Source organism: Aotus nancymaae, unplaced genomic scaffold, assembly GCF_030222135.1.
Source record: "Aotus nancymaae isolate 86718 unplaced genomic scaffold, 86718_ANA_hifiasm-v0.15.2.pri h1tg000040l, whole genome shotgun sequence".
NCBI classification, from domain to species: Eukaryota; Metazoa; Chordata; class Mammalia; order Primates; family Aotidae; genus Aotus; species Aotus nancymaae.
Window position 1 is genome coordinate 99320340 of NW_026988454.1, and position 16998 is coordinate 99337337.

Genomic DNA, 16998 nt, shown 5'->3' on the forward strand with positions numbered 1-16998 from the left:
TTTGTACAGAAAGGTGGGACAACTTGAAGTGGGGCTTCCAAGTCACAGGTGGATTCAAATATTTTCTGATTGGCAATTGGCTGAAAGATTTATTTTAACCCAGACTTGTCTAAAGACTTGGAACTAATAGAAGAGAATGTCTGGCTTAAAACTAGGGGTTGTGGAGACTCAAGGTTATTGTTATTATTATTTGAGACAGGGTTTCATTTTGTCACTGAGGCTGCTAGAATACAGTGATCACTGCTCACTGCAGCCTGTACCTTTTGGGTTCAAGCAATCCTCTCATCTCAGCCTTCAGCATAGCAGGAACCAAAGGTATGTGCCACCAGCCCAACTAACTGTTTCATTTATATGATTTATAGAGATGGAGTCTCATATTGCCCCAGCTGGTCTTGAACTCCTGGGCTCAAGAAATCCTTCTTCCTCAGCTTCCAAAAGAGGGGATATCAGAGAAAAAGATACTTTTTAAAATAGAATAAGTAGCATGTAAAATGGAAATTAAAGTGTAATACAAATGTGTAACAGATCAGCATTAACTCTTTTTTAATGACAAGTAATTAATTTACTTTTAAAAACTATAATTCATGATCCATTCATTCCACATATGTTAATTGAGTGTCTGCCTTACAACAGGCTCTATGCTAGCTGATAAGAATAAACTAGTGAGCAAAACCAAACCTCATCTTCATGAAGCTTATATTCTTATTGGCTTATAGTCTCAACTTATAGAAAAAAACTCTGTAAGTGCAGTTGTAATACATAGTTTAGAGGAAATACAAATAAAGAATGTTAAGAGTGATATTTTAAATATAGTGATAAGAAAAGTTATCTCTGATGAGGTAAGATTTAGGCCAAGACTTGAAAGGAGTAGAGAAAAATATAAAAAGTAGAGAAAGAGCAGCGATTGGAGATTTAGAGGAACATTATAAAAACTACTAAAACTGAGGATCAAAGAGTGAAAGGGAAAGTTGTAAAGGTAAGCAGAGAAAAGGAATTTACCCTGTCATATGGGAAGCCATTGGAGGTTTTCAAGCAAAGAATGACATCAAACTTGCAGTTTAAGAGGACTGTTGATGTGAAAACAGACTAAAAACAAGGGAAGGTGGATAGAGAGACAATTTAGGACTTTCTTACAATAAAGTAGGCATGAAAGGAAGAAGCTTGAACCATGGTACTAGTGGTGATTGTGCTGAGGAGTTGTTTTATTTTGGCTATATTCTGAAGGTTACAATGACAGAATTTGCTAAAGAATTGGATGTAGGGACAAGAAGGAAGATGGCCGACTAGGAGCAGCTCAGGATTGCAGCTCCCAGTGAAAGCACAGAGGGTGAGTAGATGCCGCATTTCCAGACAGATTTTTATTGCCCACAGGCCAGGAGATTCCCAGGTGGAGGAGCCCCACGGGTCACCAGCGTGGCTGTTTTTTCTTTGAAAAAACAAAACAAAAAAAATCTTATAAAGAGACTTAGACTCCCACAAAGTAATAGTGGGAGACTGTAACATCACATTGTCAATATTAGACAGATCGACAAGATAGAAAATTAACAAGGATATCCAGGATTTGAACTGAGACCCGGAACAAGTAAACTTAATAAACATTTATAGAACTCTCCACTTCAAATACACAAAACATACATTCTTATCAGTACCACATCACACCTATTCCAAAAGTGACTATATATTTGGAAGTAAATCACTCCTCAGTAATTGCATAGCATTTCATAGGTTTAAATGAAATATTGGTTGGCTGCTTGTTTGTTATTTTCTTCCCTTATTCCTTCCTGTCTCCATTGTTAAGCACAATTATTGGCATAAAAGAGGTTTTTAATACCCATTTTTAGACTGCATTCTAGCCTCAGCAATAAAGCAATACACCCGTTCTCTCTTCCACTCTCTTCCTTTTTCTTCCTCTCCTTCATTCTTTTTTTTCTTTCTTTCTTCCTTTTTTTATTAAAAAAAAAAAAGAAATAACTAAAGTAAATGATGTTTTGTAAATGACTGATTTTTTTCCTAAACATCCATTAAAAAAACAAACAAAAAAAAGAGCTCAGGGCTGCCTGCCGGGGCTCTGCGGCCACTGCAGGGCCTGCACACGCTGCACCTCTATGGCAATGGGCTGGACCCTGTGCCCCCGGCCCTGCCCCGCCACCTGTGAGCCCTGGTGTTGCCCCACAACCACGTGGCCGCGGTTAGCTCCCGCGACCTGGCCGCCACGCCGGGCCTGGCGGAGCTCAACCTGGCATATAACCATCTGGCCAGTGCCCGTGTGCACTGCCGGGCCTTCCGCCGGTTGCATGCCCTGCACAGCCTTGACCTTGCCAGGAATCAGCTAACCACGCTGCCCGTGGGCCTGCCCACCAGCCTGTGCACCCTGCGGCTGCAGCGCAACCAGCTGCGGATGCTGGAGCCCAAGCCTCTGTCCCACCTGGACCAGCTGCGGGATCTCAACCTGGCACACAAGCGGCTTCAGGTTGGTGACATCAGGCCCAGCACCTGGCATGAGCTCCAGGCCCTCCAGGTGCTGGATCTCAGCCACAACGAGCTGTGCTTTGTGCCCCCAGACCTACCTGAGGCCCTGGAGGAGCTGCACTTGGAGGGCAACCAAATCGGCCACGTGGACCCTGAGGCCCTCCTCAGCATGCCTTGCCTGCGTGCCCTCTTCCTCAGGGCCAACAGGCTTCACATGAGGAACATCTCAGCTGAGGCCTTCCTGGGGCTCCCGAATCTGCACGTGGTGGACACGGCAGGGAACCCAGAGCAGGTCCTGATCAGGCTACCTCCTACCACCCCACGTGGGCCACAGGCAGGGGGCCCGGGATCCTGGAGAGGCCCAGCAGAGCAGCCCAGACTCCTGGGGCTCTGCTGGGCCATGGACTGAGGAGATGGCGCCCACAAGAGGCCCTCTGTCTGGCTCTCCTGGGCCTCCAGGGCTGGCCGAGGCACTGAGGCATGCAGCTGGCACACTCCAGGCTTGCAGACCCACACCCTACCCCAAACCCCCAACGCAGATGGACACAGCAACAATAAAGCCAAACCCTTCCGTACTCAAAAAAAAAAAAAAAAAAAAAAAAACCTGGAACCAACCCAAATGCCCATCGATGATAGACTGAACAGGGAAAATGTGGCACATATACACCATGGAATATTATGCAGCCATCCAAAACGATGAGTTTGCGTCCTTTGTAGGGACATGGATGAACCTGGAAACCATCATTCTCAGCAAACTGACACAAGAACACAAAATCAAACACCGCATGTTCTCACTCATAGGCGGGTTTTGTAGGGACATGGATGAACCTGGAAACCATCATTCTCAGCAAACTGACACAAGAACACAAAATCAAACACCGCATGTTCTCACTCATAGGCGGGTGTTGAACAATGAGAACACATGGACACAGGGAGGGGAGCACTACACACTGGGGTCTGTTGTGGGGAAATAGGGGAGGGACAGTGGGGAGTGGGGAGTTGGGGAGAGAGAGCGTGGGGAGAAATGCCAGATATAGGAGAAGGGGAGGAAGGCAGCAAATCACATTGCCACGTGTGTACCTATGCAACAATCTTGCATGTTCTTCACATGTACCCCAAAACCTAAAATGCAATAAAAAATAAATAAATAAATAAATAAATAAAAGAAAAAGGAAAAAAAAAAGAATTGGATGTAAGTTGCAAAGTGAGAGATATGAAGTGTTAATTCTAGGGCTTATAGTTAGAGTAACTGAAAAGGGCAATTGCTCTTAAGGGAAACACAGTAGGCTGGAGACCAGTAAATTTGGAGAGGCAAATAAGACGTACTATTTTCAATGGGCTAGTTGAGACGTCTTTGACTGTTATATATCCACGTCTGGCAATCAGAACATAAAGAAAAGCAAGAGATAAAATTTGGGATTCACCCACATATAGATGGTGTTTAAGTACTGACACTAGATGATTACATTTACAGAGTCCATGGTCTTGATATAATATGAAAGTAGCTATATTCTTTGGTTGGTTCTTAGGTAATAGATAGCTGGAGATATCTACTTGAAAATAACCTACATAGAGATCATAGGTGATACTGAGAAGGGACAAATCGTTTGTTATTCTCCAGCTTAAAATTACAAAGTTAGAAAAGAAACCATTTGCCTAATGATATTATTAGAAATGTCCTCTCTTCTGCTGTACATGAGAAAATAGACACCCGCAGTAAAACGTCTTTAATGTTAACTATATCATGCTAGTCAATAGCAGTATCATAATTCTAGAGAAAATATATACAAGGAACATGACATCTAGCAATGCTATCTTAGAAAACTGAGTTGCAGCCAGGTGCAATGGCTCATGCATGTAATCCCAGCACTTTGGGAGCATGAGGTGGGTGGATCACCTGAGGTCAGGAGTTCAGGACCAGCCTGACCAACATGGTGAAACCCTGAGATCATGCCACTACAGTCCAGACTGGGCAACAGAGCTAGACTCCATCTCAAAAAGAAAAAGAAATTAGCATTGAGAAAATGTTTTAAAAATTAAAGTCATTACAAGTCTTTTTTCATACATGAAAAATGAAACTAGATTAAAAAATGTGTGTGTGTGCGTATATATACATATATACATACATATATAAATAAAATTTTAATCTACCAGAGGTCAAAGAAACTAAAAATTTGAGGCTTTTATAGAAGCAGACAAAGGGAAAAAACACATGGTCAAGGATTAGAAACAGGCAGAAGAAAGAAATTGAGAAAAAGTATATTTTCTGGGGACAGGTAATTGCATCATATTTTACTATAACATACAGAAAATAATGACAAACACTGCAATTAATTCATATACTCTGAATTTTTCTAATATCACATTGATATAATTTGACAAAATGCCAAAAAAATTAGGATTTTAGCAGATCGTTTTCTATCAATTCCACAAATATATGCTGAACCATTTGCACCATCTGCTGTATAAGCTTTTGCAGAAAGAAGGACAATAGACATGTTTGGACATTAATATTAAAATGTAATTCAAGAGAATATACTGTATCAAAGAGAAAGAAACTAAAATAAATAGAGTGACAAGAAGGTTCAGAACAGAACAGAAGAATGAAAGCTGAATCTTTTTATCATACCTTGTCTTTGATGTGTTTGGAAATATTTACATTGGTATATAATATTTCTTAGTGATATAAAGTAAAATAAATTTTAATCAAATTATTCTTGGGAATGACAAATCAGTAAGAAAAGTGTGGTTGGGCCACATTATTTAACTAAACGTATTGTAGGTATTCCTACATCGTAGGATGATAACAGATAAAAAGGCATTTTGTGTTAATTTAAATATTTGTAGAAAATATTTTATAAGTATCAAACTGTTGTTTTATAAAATATGTGCTATATTCTCTAAACACAGACTTTTTATTGAGTTATTTATGGCATGAGTCCAAAGATGGTTTTATATAACTGTGCAGTAATAATATTCTGGTTTCAGATTAGTATCTCTCAATGTAAATGATCTTTCTTAGGATTATGTTAATTTCTAGGAGAGTAAATCACACACACACACACGCACACACGCGCGAGCACACAGATACATCCTTCAGAAGGATGAAAATCCACTGCATTGCTCTCATTTGCAGGAAAGTGCTTTTTCTTTGACTATTCCACAGCTGACCTCAGTACATGACAGTGAAACTCATTTTCTGGAAGAATGACAGGTCTCTAGCTGAGCTCATTAGCTCTTATCCTGGACTTGTGAATTCCAATGTTCTCGCATGGAAATCTGAAATCAATTCTTTAATTACATTTTATTAATTTAAGGAAACACAGTAAATATAAATTGATTTGACTAAACATAAAAATGTAAAGCTATTATAATAATTTGAGTTAAAATTTTCTTGTTTTCACCTTACAGCTTTGTTACTTACCCTTAAAGTACTTTAGACCTTTATTTTTAATTCTGAATTAAACACATACATACCACTCTCATGAGCTTAACACACACAAACATATGCTACTCTCATGAGCTTAATGGTAGTTCCCTAAAAGATATTTCCATATCCTAATTTTAAGAATCTGTGAGTATTGCCTTATATGGCAAAAGATGTGATTTGATTAAGGATTTTGAGAGATGGGGTTATCTTGGATGATAGAGATAGTCCCTAAATCCAAATGTCCTTATAAAAGCAAAGCAGAGAGTGATTTGGTAGAGACACAGAATGGGAAGCAATGTGATCACAAGGGTAGAAATTGGAGTGATGTAGTGAGTCACAAAATGCCAACAACCACCAAAAGCTTGAGGGAAAAAAAAATTTTTCTTTATATTACCCTAGAGAGCGTATAACTGTAATATTGGGGTTCAGGGGTCCGCAGTGGCCTCAACTCCCCTGAGAGGATGTTTCTCCGGATTCTTAGTCTCCTGCCTTCTCAAGAATGAGAGACGGGACCACAGTGCAGTGTGCAGTAAATGCCAGACTCAAAAGTGTTTGTAGAAAGTGATTTATTTAAACAGAGAGAAAAAGAGAAGGAGAGAGAAAGAAACAGCTAACTATCACACTGAGTGAGAGAATCCAGAAAGATGGAATTCAGGAGAAGAAAGCAGCTTCCACGAGAGTGTTACTGAACAGAGAGAGATGGACTTTAGGAGGAGAAGCCAGGCTTCCACGAGAGAGTGTGGAAGGGAACTTCAGAGGGAAAATCCAGGAGAGAAAGACGGCTTCCATGAAGGGAGTGTTCGTGGAAGGGGACCCAAACATGGAGTCCGAAGGGGTGTGGAAGAAGGGGACTTTTAGCCTGGGAGGAACCCCCACCTTCTCTAAGATCCCAGGCCAATGAAAAGAGTTCCTTAGAACTTCTGCTAGAGTGAATGACTTTTAATATCTTCCTGTGTCCACGAAATTCAAACATAAACCCTTAAATCTCCCAGATGGAGGGAGATGGGAGCGGGGCATGGTGCTAGGAAGTTCTTGTCCTTAAAACTATGCCCCCTTGTGGACCCAGAAAGAGAACACATTCCCTCATAACCATGACAGATTTGAGAATTCTAGCCTCAAAAATTGTGAGATAATAAATTTCTATTGTTTTGAGCCATCTAGTTCATAGAAATTTCTTACAGCAGCCTTATGAAAGCAATACAGTATCTGTGGAAAATAACAAACAATGGAATTTTTAGACATTCAGAAATAACTGTGCAGAGTTAAAGAACACAAGGATATTTTATTTTAATTTCAAAAATTCGTATTTGTATCTCTTAATCATGTATTGAGTCACTATAATGTGACTCTATGATGGCCACAAGGATTAAAATAAAAAGGTTTGATCTCTCCTCTTCAGGATCTCACAATAGAGTGAAATGTCCCATCTATATCTTACGTAAAACATAGCTCAAAAGCTAAATATCAAGCTTTAATTGAATAAGAGGCAAGCAGAAATATAGCCAAATTCATTGTAATCAGTTTGTAGACAGTGCGGTATGATGGAAAAAATGTGAAGTTTAAATCTAAATTCTTCCACCTATGACCAGCTGACTGTGAGTAAGAAAAATAAAATTGTTGAGGCTCTATATCCTTATGTCTAAAAATGATTGAAGGTTTCTTAGGTAATATATCTGGATAGGGAATAAATGAGTTAATTCCTATAAAACTCAAATATCTTTTGTCCTAGTAGTGCTTTTAAGAAATTAGTAGATCATTATATCTTCCATCTGCCAAAATTTCCAAAAGTTGCTTTATTTTTGGGTGGACAACTTGTTTCACTTTTTTGTTTTTAAAGAATTTTTCCAGTTTTAGCATTGAAAGTCTCATATCTTGGGAGTCTCTTTAGTCCTAGTCAAACTGCAAAAGTTGGTCACCCTATTTCTTAATGTTCACTAAAAACCTACAATCAATGATGCTTCTGGTGTTCATGTTCTTGGGTAGTCCTTATTGAATTTAGTCTGTTTTCTTCATTTACCAATATAAGGCAACCAGATGAATGGTTTCTCAAACTCTACTCAGTCTGAGTTTAGAACCTGGTAGCATTTGCATTTGCGTTCTCTGGAAACCCTGAGGTGTCATGCAAGAAATCCAGCATTGCAAAAGGAAAAAAAAAAAAATATGTGGCATTAAGCCACTAGGTTTGTGGTCATTTGCAGCTGTAATCGGAGGCTACTACAGTAATGGCAGAATGATGATAGGTTGTTGATGACTACACCACTGGCAGCAAGGCAATAGGTGTTGTGCTATAACTGCCTGAAAGTATTTGGCCCAGGACACACGGTGAGGAGTTAAGGCTCAGGTATCTTTCACTAAGATAGAATTGATACTTAGAAATTGAAATTATTTCATATATTTTGAATTTTTCTAACATGTTAATGTGAAATATTTTATTTAATTCCTTTGAAAGTTACAAACGGAAACTTGCTGGTGTGTGATGAAGATCGTTGCTTCCATACTCAACCTATGGCCAGGTATTTGTCTCTCATTTTTATAAGCAAGTCAAATATTGACATACCAATTTATTACTACACTTCCATGGTGCAAGAAATTAGTTACTTAGTAAAATGTCAGCCTATATAAATTCATCAAATATAATTATTGGGAGCTCAGATGTCTGCTTTCCTCACTCTTTGACCACCTCTGCTGAACTGCCCTTGAAGAAGGCAGTGCTTAGTTCTTTATATTTAATTCTGGCTGATCCACAAGATAGGCAAGCAGCTAGCTGCTCAGAAATAGGCTGCTCTAGGTTCTGGCAGAAACTATGGTTCATCTCTTTAAAGAAATCCAAGAAAACTCTCGTGTTTTTGGTAAATAAATCAAATTGGATAAGAACATTATAGTTTGATAGAAAGAGAGCTGCTTTTTACCAGGGAAACCTGCTAATCTCATGTAAAAGGGAGAACACAGTTTATTCTTCATATATTAAAACTTATTTTAAAATTATATTTCTAAATATACTTATATCCAACTATAGTCAACATTATTATACTGTTAACCAAATTTTCTCTGCTTTTAGATCGTGACCTAAGCTTGAACACACGGTATGTAATGCATTGCAGATCTTTTTTTTTTTAGACAGAGTTTTGCTTTGTTGCCAGACGCCAGGCTGGAGCGCGGTGGCGCGATCTTGGCTCACTGCAATCTCCGCCTCCCGGGTTCAAGCAATTCTCCTGCCTCAGCCTCCTGAGTAGCTGGGACTGCAGGCTCGTGCCACCATGCCCAGCTAATTTTTGTATTTTTTAGTAGAGACGGGGTTTCATCATGTTGACCAGGATGGTCTCGATCTCTTGACCTCGTTATCCGCCCGCCTCGGCCTCCCAGAGTTCCCAAAGTGCTGGGATTACAGGCGTGAGCCACCGCACCCGGCCGTGTGCCGTGTGTGTGTGTGTGTGTGTGTGTGTGTGTGTGTCTGTGTGTGTGTGTGTGTGTGTGTGTGTGTGTGAGTGATCTGTGTGCCTTTATTACCAGAGCCACTACTTGAGGGGGATGAAGCAGGAGGAGTGGGTGGACCCAGTGTCAGGCCAGCCGTGCTTCACGGGCTTGTAGGTGATGGAGAACTCACCCAAATAGTGGCTGGTCATCTCCGGCTTGATCTCCACCTGGCTGAAGGTCTTGCGTTGCAGACGCCCACCGTGCTGCCCACCATCTCGGGCAGGAAGATCATGTCCTAAAGGCGCGTCTTCACCGCTTCCGGCTTCTCCACAGGCGGCGCCTCCTTCTTGGCTTTAAGCAGGCGCGTCTGCACCGCTTCCGGCTTCTCCACAGGCGGCGCCTCCTTCTTGGCTTTAAGCAGGCGCGTCTGCACCACTTCCGGCTTCTCTGCAGGCGGCACCGCCTTCTTGACCTCACGCATGCGCTTCAGCAGTGTAAGGCCAGCCTGCGTGAGGCCAAGAAGGAGGTGCCGCCTGCGGAGAAGCCATTAAGTGCTGCTTCTACCTCAAGCCCCGGTTCAGCTGCCGCTGCTGGCGCACACTGTACAGCTCCGTCAGCTGTTCGTAGGACATGTCCAGCAGCTGGTCAAGGTCCACGCCGCGGAAGGTGAACTTGCATCACGTCAGCTGCTGCTGCTTTCTACCTCTGCCATCTTGCCGGATCCTCAGAAATTCCTAGGTATTTTATTCTCTTTGTAGCAATTGTGAATGGCAGTTACCTCTTGATTTGGCTTTTAGTCTGTTATTGGTGTGTAGAAATGCTTGTGATGGCTGCACATTGATTTTCTATCCTGAGACTTTGCTGAAGTTGCTTATGAGTTTCATGAGATTTTGGGCTGAGACGATGGAGTCTTCTAAATATACAATCATGTCCTCTGCAAATAGAGACAATTTGACTTCCTCCTTTCCTAATTGAATACAGTTTCTTTCTTTTTCTTGCCTGATTTCTCTGGCTAGAACTTCCAATACTATATTGAATAGGAGTGGTGAGAGAGGGCATCCTTGTCTAGTGCCAGATTTCAAAGGGAATGCTTCCAGTTTTGCCCATTCAGTGTGATATTGGCTGTGGGTTTGTCTTAAATAGCTTTTATCATTTTGAGATACCTTCCATCGATACCTAGTTTATTGAGAGTTTTTAGCATAAAGGGCTGTTGAATTTTGTCAAAGGTCTTCTCTGTATCTATTGAGATAATCATATGGTTTTTGTCTTTGACTCTGTTTATGTGGTGAATTATGTTTATAGACTTGCATATGTTGAACCAGCCTTGCATCCCTGGGATGAATACTACTTGATCATGATGGATAAACTTTTGATGTGCTATTGAAATCAGTTTGCCAGTATTTTATTGAAGATTTCTGCATCTATGTTCATCATGGATATTGGCCTGAAGTTTTCTTTTTTTGTTGAGTCTCTGCTGGGTTTGGTATAAAGATGATGTTGGTCTCATAAAATGATTTGGGAAGGATTCCCTCGTTTTGTATTGATTGGAATAGTTTCAGAAGGAGTGGTACCAGCTCCTCTTTGTATGTCTGGGAGGATTTGGCTGTGAACCCATCTGGACTTAGGCTTTTTTGGGTTGGCAGGCCGTTAATTGCTGCCTCAACTTTAGCCCTTGTTATTGGTCTATTCAGGGTTGCAATTTCTTCCTGGTTTAGGCTTGGGAGGGTGCAAGTGTCCAGGAATGTTTCCATTTCTTCCAGGTTTACTAGTTTATGTGCATAGAGTTGTCTGTAGTAATCTCTGATGGTGGTTTGTATTTATGTGGAATTGGTGGTGATATCCCCTTTTATTATTTTTTATTGCATCTATTTGATTCTCCTCTCTTTTCTTTTTATTTAATCTGTCAAGTGGTCTATTTTGTTGGTCTTTTCAAAAAACCAGTTCCTAGATTTATTAATTTTTTAAAGGGTTTTTTGTGTCTCTATCTCCTTCAGTTCTGCTCTGATTTTATTTCTTGTCTTCTGCTAGCTTTTGAGTTTTTTTGATCTTGCTCCTCTAGACATTGCAGATTTTTAAAGGACAAGCTAGTCTAAATAACCACTATAAAAAGTCCTTCCAAGTAGAAATAGAGAATGTCTAGGATATCGGTTATATCCCTGTAGCCAGATAACTGGAGTTCAATCTTTACTCTACCATGTATCACTGTGTGATCTTCAGCAATCTTGCTTAGCCAGTGCCGCATTTCTTCCTGTTTTAACCTTGGCTGAAAATTGTAACTGATTCATAAGGTTGCTATATGATTTAGATTAATTCATATTTTTAAAGTTCTCAGAGCAATGTCTTGATGCTAGGAGGTGCTAGAATGTAAATTATAAAGATTCAAGAGAATTAAAGTACAATAAGGTAGAAATTAAGAAATTAGATCAGAATTTCAGAAGTTGTTAATCAAAACAAAATGCCGAAGTTGGCTTTAATCAGGGACCATTTGGTTGCAATCAATAGGGATGATTATTTGATTAGTTCAGGTAAAAAGGGGAATATATTAAAACATATGCAAAATCAAATGGCAAGGAACAGAGTCATCAGAGGCTGCAACAGGAACTGGAAGATTGAGAGTCAAGATTGTTCTTTCTGAAATTTCACAGACTTTTATCATTTACTATTTTCACTTGATTTGTATTTCTCCCTCAACAAAACTAGCTTTGCTTTGGTGTTTCCCTTACAGAAAATTACCACTGAGTTTCCCCCTCTGCATGGCTCTACAGTACCCGAAACAGAGTAGCTAAAGTGACTATTTTGTAGGGAAAAACTTGTATTACTGCAGATTTGGTCAGATTTTCATTGTGTTAAAGGCGGTGTGCACCTTCATTTTGTTGGAGGTGGTGTGCAGTGGAAAGACATTCCTTAAATGTCCACAACAATCTGGTATTCACTTTCATAAGGTGTTGGCTTTTAGCTGGAACTTCTGATTATTATAAGAAGCACTTTCAACCTTGTTCTCTAAACTGAAAACAAATTTAAAAACATGAAGCTTTCTATAGATTTAATATATTTAGCAATCTTCAACTTCTGTAAAATAATTTAAGTGTTTTAAATGACAACATAAGGGGAATGGGGCTTAGCCTATGATATATTTAAATAAGAATAAATCACTTGCATTTTCTCCCCAAAATATAGTTTCAAAATCAAAATTTCAATTATATGACCAATAAAAAATTGGGGGATTGGAAATACAAAGTACTAAATATGGCTTTGAGGTCTACACTGTGTATATGAATGCTTGATGTTCTTGGAATATTTACTGTTTGCTAACATGGAAGGCCTTATGATCTTGTCTTACTTAAACCTCCTGTTATCTTGCTAATTTCTGTGTTTTTTGTTTTTTCTTTTTTTTCACTCAATGTTGTTTGCCTGTGGTCTCAATTCAGATCCCTCTATATGACTCAGCTTTTAACTGAGTGCAGAGGTGGGAATAAAATATTATTATTATATTTAACATGTATGTTTATAAATGGTATGACAAATATATTTATTCATTAGCAAACATTTATTTTGCCAAATACTGGTCCATAAAATTGGGTAAGTCTATTATTTTTTGTCTTCAAAGGCATCAGAGGTGAAAGAGCAAGACAGATAAATACGTTTCTAGCATATTCAGAAAAAAATGTAGAAGGTAATTAGTGGTTGCAAGTGATGAAGCTTCTAGGATGAAGCATCTTATAATTTGTTGACATGAGTTATCCCAAATTGTGAAGGGAGGAATGAGATAAAGTGTTACTGTAGAAAAACATTACAAGTTAGAGAACATGCAATTGATGGTTCAGCATGGCCAAAAAATTGAATGCAAGGGGTAGAAAATAACAGAAATATGCCCAGGAAACAAGAAAGAGAAGATCAAGGAAATTATACTCAATCTATTAAAGATTTTAGGTATTAAGTCACAGACAATAAAGCTTTGGAAAGCAAAAAGTCAGCAAAATCAAATTCCCTTGTATAGGCTGGGCATGGTGGCTCACACCTATAATCCCAGCACTTTGAGAGGCCAAGACAGGAGGATTGCTTGAGTTCAGGAGTTTGAGACCAGCCTGGCCAACATGGTGAAACCTCATCTCTACAAAAACACAAAAATTACCTAGATGTGGTGGTGCACTCTTGTAATCCCAGCTACTCAGGAAGCTGAGGCAGGAGAATCCCTTTATCCCGGGAGATAGAGTTTGCAGTGAGCAGAGATCATGCCACTTCACTCCAGCCTGGGCAACAGAGTGAGACTCTGTCAAAAAAAAAAAAAAAAAAAGAGAAAGATAGAGAGAGAAAAGAAAAGAAAATCCCATTGTATAAGTGACTGTCTGAGAATTTCAGCAATAGAAATAGGGTGGGTTTCATCTAGCCACTGATTAGAACATGAGGGTAAGAGACAGAGGAATGCAGTGTTAGAAAACAAGTTTCTGCATTTGATGATATAACTAGAGGTAGATATTATGGAGTCATTTAGTTAGCAAGGTGAGGTGTAGAGAACGGGAAGTATCTTAAGGGAAGGAATCTTTTTTTTTTTTTTTCCAGTTTGGACATATTGAGCTTAGCAGGTAAATTTACATGCTGGAAATCAGGAGCAAAATGTTCTTGTAGAAGGAAGATCTCTGTCTCCCGCATATTAGATTTAATAGCGCTTCTTGTATCAGAATGAATGGGACATTAAATGATTGACAAATTTGTGTGTATAGCAGTATCATTTGTCTTTTAAAAATTATTCATAGAAAATACTTTATCTTTCTGTTTAGAAAAGTTATTGAAGTTAAAACTATCTTTTCTTACTGAAAAGATAGTTAGTACCTGAAACAGATGAAACTAATAGAGGTGAAAAGCAAAGTAAGTGTATGTCCTCCTAAAGGAGACTATTGCACCAATCTGCCATAGCAGTAGGGAGTGAGTATGCATTGTTACAGGATGGAATAATAGGTAGCTTTTTTGAATTTGTAGATGATCTGTTCGTTAGAAAGCTAGAAATAATCTCTCTCTCTCTGTATGTATACACACAAAAAATATATGTACACATAGAGATTTATATATATATATATATATTTATCTATCAATCTATCATCTATATTATTCAATTAAAACAGTGCTGGAATAACTTTTCCCTTAATTATACTGAATAGACAGAAAAAAAAAAGACTAGCAAGTAAACAAACACTATCTTGGCACCTTTTACAATATATGAATTACTCAATATACACTTTCCCAATCATCTACTGTATCTTTTAACTGGTAGGCAGAAACATTTCTTGAAAAAATATTTATTGTTTTATTTAATCTCTATTTAGTTTAGATTAGTACACTAGTTATTGCCTTTTCATGTATAATTTATTATATTGATCGTAACTAATGAAAGAATAAAAGTAATCATGTTAATCAACTCACATTTTAATAACCACAAAAAGAGCTCCAGAATTAACATATCAACAACATGGATAAACGATGCGTACATTTATAGACCTATGATTTGAACCATGTATATTTTGCATAGATTTCTAGACCATAGGACTAATACTGCTTTTATATATTGTAGGAAGCCGATACTAAATATGACCTCTGTACTTGGATGGAAAAGAAGTCAGGTTTAATCGCACTTACCTTTGCCTATTATGAATATATTCATACATATGTATTTGGTAGCAAGAGCTAAACCACAGAATATTAGATGAACATGTATATCATCACAATTTTGATGGCTTGTATATGTTTGCACTAATTTTTTTATAACTTCTATGAATAGCTGTTACATATTGACCAATTTTTTTCTATTATTTTTAGGTGAAATGTTGATTTTTTTTTCACTTTTGTATTATCAGAGCCTATTATACCACCTAGTACAGAGTAGACTATCTATAACTGTAATTTCATATCTATCTTTATTTCTGTTATAGATTCCAGAATATTTACATTTCATTAACTGAGAATATTATAAAAATATATGCAGAAATCAAAATGTGTTCAAAATAAAAATATTTACATCACAATACTACTACTACTAATAATAAGGAAAGACCAAAAGTAATTCATCATATTATATAATCATTATAAACTTGTGAGATAACATTATTATATCTATATATTTCAAGTAAGGGCCTTTAAACTCTAAATGCTTGCTTTTTAAAAAATGTCCAACTGATCTTTATAAGGAAAGAAATTTTCAATGGATAATTTATGACAATATCTAAATTAAATTTTCTCATCCATGTAAAGACATGAATTTCATCTCTGAACTAAATTTATTTGTCCACAGTTTGATCAGTTAATGAATTTCCTTATCCTCACCAGATCAAAAATGTAAAAAGCCAAATACCCAGTGCCAAGAATTTTTAGAATATAATATTCATTTGTAAGACATATATCTATTTTTCTATGATCTATAACCATCACTCTCTTCTTAAATTACTTTTAAAATGTATACATTTTTAATTTGTAACACTATTGTTTTATTCATTTTCACATGGAAATTTTGCTGAGTCAATAATTATAAAAGAAGAAAGTTATAGCCATCTCAATCTAGATGAATCCTGACCTGCAAAGCATGAAAGAGGATTTGTAAAACTTGAATATAGATTTAATACTTCAGAGAAGGCCAAATGAAATATATCTCAGAGTTTAATTAAAAAGCATGATTATATTCTCCTAAATATAATTATTCCTAAAATAACTATTTAAGTCTTATTATAGATGCCTACCTCACACTATGTATACAATTTATGTTAAACAATATTTTTCAATAAACTCTTGAAAATAAATCTTATCGAAGGAATATTCTTTTTTAAATTTACAAGTAAGTATTTAAGTAATTACTATCCTTTGTTCTGGAATACTATGTGATGTGGGTAGAGTTATGTTGTCATAGAATGTAGTCCTAAAACTAAGAAATTTTTTCTGGTTAACACTTTTCCGCATCAGCTGTCATTTGTAATCATTTTCACACTCGGCAGTTTTGCATCCTGTCTTGCCTGAAAGTCTTCATTCAGAATATTCATGGCTTTTTTCCAGGGAGAAAAAAATATAATTTTTGTTCTACTTTAAATGCTTTCTCTCATATGCATTTATGTCTGCACTAGTCAATGGGTCTGATTTTCACTTTAGAAGCCAATGAGCTGGACCTCTGACAGTATGATCCATTAGAATTTGAGGAATGCTGATCAACACAGCAAACAGACTCACTCATTTGATGTTTTCCCATTCTTATAATACTCAGCATTTTACTGACTTCAGCATCATGTGACAAAATTGCTTCCAACCTCATTTAACAGCTGCACATTGGAAGAGGGCTAAATGATGGGTGTAAGAAAGTTGGTGAGGCTTAAGTTTGAAGATACATAAATCAACCTGAACAAAAGCCAGTTTTTAGAAATACGATTTCTGTTTATCCTGTTTACTGATGCTTGGGCTGAAGAAAATGGGTTAAAATGGAGCCCGATGAATGATGCACAGCATGCTTTTGTTCAACCCTATGGCTTGAGCTGATAGACTCTCACCTTCCACCCCAGGGCCTCCAGCCACTGTGATTGATCTTAGGCTAAGGCATCTGAAAGAACTCTTTGCTGTACACTTATTTCACAGCCATGCAACATCCACAGACAATGCAGCATCCACTATTGTTTCTTTTTCATTGATGCTCAACTGTCTCTTTTTCTTCTTTC

At 37.9% G+C, this 16998-nt stretch overlaps 1 pseudogene; it reads right to left on the reverse strand.

The window, feature by feature from the left end:
- Window positions 1–9414: 9414 nt before the first annotated feature.
- LOC110568138 (small ribosomal subunit protein uS19-like) lies at window positions 9415–13882 on the reverse strand (annotated as a pseudogene).
- Window positions 13883–16998: the final 3116 nt, after the last annotated feature.